Source organism: Aplysia californica, unplaced genomic scaffold (assembly GCF_000002075.1).
Source record: "Aplysia californica isolate F4 #8 unplaced genomic scaffold, AplCal3.0 scaffold00328, whole genome shotgun sequence".
Taxonomy (NCBI): Eukaryota; Metazoa; Mollusca; class Gastropoda; order Aplysiida; family Aplysiidae; genus Aplysia; species Aplysia californica.
Window position 1 is genome coordinate 363,586 of NW_004797598.1, and position 5,782 is coordinate 369,367.

Sequence of the window (5,782 nt, forward strand, 5' to 3'; positions counted from 1 at the left end):
CAAACATCTATCGTCCTTATCTCTCCTCCTTTTTTGTGTATGTTACTCTCTTGTAACACCTCTACTCTTCGGCACTTATATGACCTTATTGTGTTGCAAGTGCCGAAAAACTCTTACTAAAACTAAACTAAAATTGTCTTTTGCCACTTTGTGGGAGCAGCATCCATGCTCTCTGAACAAGCCCTCAGGTTCTGTGTTCTTTTATCCAGAAGCATGCAAAGAGCGAGCATAATATTGGCAGCGTCTGGGAGTCTAGCTGCTCTGTGGAACTTGTAATGTGTCATATTTTCCCTCTTTTTTTTGGTGTTTTTTTCTTGATCTGCCTTCATTTCGACGTGTCATATTTTTTGCTTCCCATTGTGTACGTATCATGTGACATCAGCAGCTGTGGTGTGTGGATCAAATGTGTGCTACAGCATTCAGCTTAATGGAGTCTTTAACCCTATCCGTACGTCGTGTTCTACTATCGTATCCATACGCCGTGGGGAAACCTGTGCCACCACTTTCAAAGAGGAAATTTACTCGTTAATCCGATCCGTACACTTTGCATAGCAGCCTGTCAAAATGATTTTTTGAGAAATACTGAAAGTTTCAAAGAGATCTTCGTACTAGAAGTATTCTAAAATGTGAAGAATACAACCCCTGGGGTACAAAATGATCCCAGGGCGTACGGATACGGTTATGCAGAGGAATTCTATAGACTGGTTTTCTACCTTCCAACTCAAGTAACTACGATTTTTCTCAACTTTATCCAGTCCCAAATTATCGTGATGAAAATGTTTTTGCTTCCTTTAGTGCATGCAAATATCCGGGTTTTGATTCCCGATTAGGGAGAACATTTTTATAGCAGTGTATCTCGGTCTTTCTGCAGGGATATTGTATCCCTCTCCCTCTCAGTCTGAGTTGGCCCTGACAGTGACATGCAGGGTTGGAAGCCCGCCTCCTACTTGATCTAAATTGTATCAATGGGGGTGTAAAAACACTTGAATTTTTAAAACAAAACAAAACATTTTGGATTATGTATCCTTCGCTGTATCCTGACAGTCAGTGAAAGGCAGGGTAGAATCAGCCTTCCCTGTCCCCCTTCTGCATTATTTTGACACTGTGTGTGTGTGTGTGTGTGTGTGTGTGTGTGTGTGTGTGTGTGTGTGTGTGTGTGTGTGCGTGCGCGTGTATGTGTAGACCATACCAAGTATTTCCGGCACGTTTAAAGTCGAGAAGAATATTTGAATATCTTGAGAAACTTTTGACTCATGAGATGTCTACATTTATTGACCTTAGTAAGTAGCTCAGTCCAGATAATTTCCTGAAATGGGACCGTCAAAGCTGTAAAACTGTGTTTGTAAGAGTAATCTTTTCAGTTGTAGATAGGTTGGTTGTGATTCACTCTCTCTGTTTTTAGTGCATTTGTGAGGCAGCGTGGTGGAATCAGGCTCCCGTCAAAATAATGAAATCAAGCAATTTTTATCAAATTTTTGTTTTTTTGGCTCAACACCTTTTGTGTCCATTTGCAAACACATTCCTTTGAGGATTTCACCTAAAAACGTTGATTAAAGGCACAAACATATAAATTAACAGTTTCCATGGACTCTCCAGCTTTGGAATTTACCAAGCTTTGGCGGCCATTTTCTAGCTAATTTTACCCCTTAAACCAGGTGACCCCCAACTCCTTCAATCCAAAATATCTCCATTTCTATTAAAGATGGAGGGATAATTTTTTCATTGAAAGCAAGACAAATGAACAAATTTTAGGATGATACCAATAACTCAATATGCCCAAAAATTGACGAGAGCCTGATTCCACCACGCTGCCTCACATTTTTATTTATATACTTTTCCATGCAGAACCAGATGCAGTTGAATGAATTTTTTTTTGTCTTCTTTTTTTTTGTTTTTGTTTTTGTTGGGTTTGTTGGGTTTTTTTTGCTACACATGAGCTTTGAACTTGGTTGTATATGTCACTGAAGAGTTTTACATAATATGACGATACATGAATTATACATTTCAGACAAATGTGTCATGATTTTTTCTATGATAAGAAGAAGGATCAAATTTTCAGATATTGAAAAGACTTGTTTCTTGTTGTTTCTTCAATAACATAATATCATGACTTGTTTGAACGATTCCAGTGGGTGGTTGACAGGTGCTATGGTGTGGTTTGCTCCTTCTTTCCTATCAAACACCTATCGTCCTTATCTCTTCTTCTTTTCTGGACATGGATGGCTGGTGCCTCTATAAATAAATCATTGATGGTCGGTCTCTTCTTCTTTTTTATGTTTGTTGCTCTCTTGTAACTCCTCTAATCTTCTGCACTTCTATGACCTTATTGTTTTGCAAGTGCCGCAAAACACGTGAAAAGTTATAGAATGATTCCATATTAACAAAAACGATTACGTGCAGCCACGTCCATGTTGGTGGTCAGGGGTGCTCTTGCGGGTGGTTGAAGGGCGCCACTGGTAGGTCCTACTTCTTTATTTTCCCGCTGTTGTTTCTGTCTGTCTGTCTTACGTTTCCCAGCGCTATTAAATTTAATAACCATTATTGTGTCGATGTGCTTCTCCTTACTCAAACAAACAAACGAACGAACGGGTGCTCTGGTGTGGTTAGCTCCTTCTTTCCTTTCGCACATCTCGTCGCCTCAGAACTATGTCGGTGGGTGGTTGGCGGGTGCTCTGGTGTGGTTTGCTGCTTTTTTCCCCATCAAACATGATCTATCGTCTCTATCTTTTTTGTGTTTGTTACTCTCTTGTAACACCTCTAATCTTCGGCACTTATATGACCTTATTGTGTTGCAAGTGCCGTAAAAGCTCTACTAAAAGTAAACTAATAGCTCTAATCTTCGGCACTTATATGACCTTATTGTGTTGCAAGTGCCGTAAAACTCTTACTAAAACTTAAAAGACCAAACGCGAAGTGCGTGAACGACAGCTCTTTCAGGTGTGTTGGGCTGCAGCAGTCCACTCACTCGGTCTTCAAGAGGGCTCAAGGCCTCGTGTGCCCTCGGGGTCTCACACTTTTCCACCTTAACTAAATCAAACAGAAACAATAAAAGCATCAACAACAACAGTAGCAACAATAACAACAACAACAATAACACGACGGTGGCATCTCTTCGGGGAGGGTTCAGGGAGGTTGGACTGCCTCACCCGCTACCCAAGAAAGGCGGTGGCCCGTTTGCGAAGAGCACACTCTTCGGGGCTCCGAACATTTCAAACGGATAGGCTACCACACACACACAACAATAACAACAACAACAGTATCAGCAGAAGCAACAACAACAACAGCAGCAGCAAGAACAACAACATCTATAGCAGCTGCAGCAACCTCAAACATTCAACAAAAAGACACCCGGAATCACTCGTTTAGTTCATACGGGTCTTTCTTGGTTCAGGATCATAATATTTACCACTTAATCTCGAATATAAATAAGCTAAATACTGGTATAAAGTTTATTGTCCGATCCGCTAAATACATAAAACGTAAAAGCCAATAGAAAACCCATGTTCACAAACACAAACACACACACACAGACACACACACCATATTATTATGTTTTTATATATACGCATGCGCACACACATTCAAACACACACACACACACACACATACACACACATAATATTATATTATATATATACACCCACGCGCGTGCAAACACACTCACTCAAATTTTAATACACACACACACACACGCGCGCGCGCGCGCGCACACACACACACACACACACACACACACACACACACACACACACACACACACACCAATTGATTTAGATAGATTACCACCAGCCATAATAGCCTACTATTATAATAATACTAAATCTTATGCATGATACATTTACCAATATATTATACTATACTCACGGAGTCACTAATGCTCAACTGTGGGAGAGAACAAGCCAAAGGCCAATAAAGGAAGACATACAGGTGAAAAAATGGAAATGGATTGGACACACCCTGAGGAGACCCCCGTCAAGCATCATCAGGCAGGCTTTAACGTGGAACCCACAAGGAAAACGAAAGAAGGGAAGACCAAAGATGACATGGAGACGAGCGGTACAAGCTGAAATTGAAAAAGCGGGGACATCATGGAAACAGATAGAAAAGGATGCTCAGGACAGGCTTCGCTGGAGTAATGCTGTTGATGGCCTGTGCTCCACTGGGAGTTAAAAAGGGCAAGAGAGAGAGACTATACTCACGAGACAAAAGTAAAGTGGGCACATAGAAATCAAATATTGTGCTTGCAAACCAACAGTTAGTAGTAGTACAGGGTTTTACGGCGCTCGCAACTGCTTGCAAACCAATATTCCTAAGAGAATCCATTCCTTTTTCTAGACCACACACACATCATGGAAAAAGTCGGGACGATGAATAAGTCATATTGAAAGGTTCATTTTTGCACAAGAATTAATTATAGATCTATCCTTCACAAGTTGACGCCCTCACCATCCCCACGCCAATGTTTAAGATCACAAAGCCGGTAGGCTACCGCATGTAACCACCTGCCACAGTGATGACTGACATTTTTTAAATTTAAAAAAAAATTTGGTAAGTGTTTTATCGCGCTCGCAACTGCATAAGGTCCTATGAGCGCACGGGACACATTCAACATTTTCAGCTGGTTGGAAATTTTGAATTTTGCCCGGGTGGCGGCCGAAGCCTCCCCTTACCGATTTTGGGCCAACCCAGGGATCTTTAAGGCGCGCAACTTGGACACGCGACCTCCGAGATTTTTTGTCCTTATCCGAGAAGGCTTGGTGTTAGATCTTACGCACCATAAGAACAGGGGTGCGGTTGAAAGACAGCAGTAAGAAGGAGCCAAGGAGTAGCAGTAGAAAGGCAGTAGAAAGAGCCAGAAGCCCAGAGAAGGGAGTCAAAGGAGTTGAAGGGGTGGGGGCAGACAGTGGAGACGAAAGCAGACGACAGAACATTGCTAGCTAGAGAGCAGAAAAGGAAGTGAACGGAGACAATTTTAGAGAACAAAATGTTCCGTTGCTATTCGGGTTCGAACCTGGGACCTATTGAATAAGAATCGAACACCTTAACATCTAGACCACGAGAGCCCCCGACTATTGACTGACTCCGGCGACGAACGTTAAAGATTTTATAATGTGTATTCAAGATTTAGTTTTAGTAAGAGTTTTACGACACTTGCAACACAATAAGGTCAAAAAGTGCCGGAGATTACAGGTGTTACAAGAGAGTAACAAACACAAAAAAGAAGGAGGGTGGGGATAAAGGACGATAGATGTTTGATGAGAAAGAAGGAGCAAACCCCACCAGAGCACCCGCCAACCAGCCGCATTGCACAAGATAAAGATCCCCTGGTGGTCCACTGTTGATGAGAGTAGGCTTCGGAAGCCACCAAGGCAAAAACCAAAATTAATTCCTACCAAACTAAAAATGTTTTATGTGTCTCCCGCATTCATATTCATAACATGGCAGTATGCAGCTGAGAACGCTGTAAAGCTCCTACTGTAACAACAACACCCCTACTCTGGGCTCCTTGCTCTTTCTGCAGCCTTTCTACTGCTACTCCTTGGCTCCTTCTTACTACTGTCTTTCAGCCCCACCCCTGATCTTCTGGTAGGAAAGATCTACACCTAGCCTTCTCGGACAAGGGCGAAAAATCGCGGAGGGCCCGTGTGCAAGTTGCGCACGTAAAAGATCCCTTGGTGGTCTGAAATCGATAAGAGTAGGCTTCGGCCGCTCGCGCGCTCATTTGACCTTATGAAGCTGCGAGCGCCATAAAACTTTCACCACCACCCCCCCCCCCCCCCCC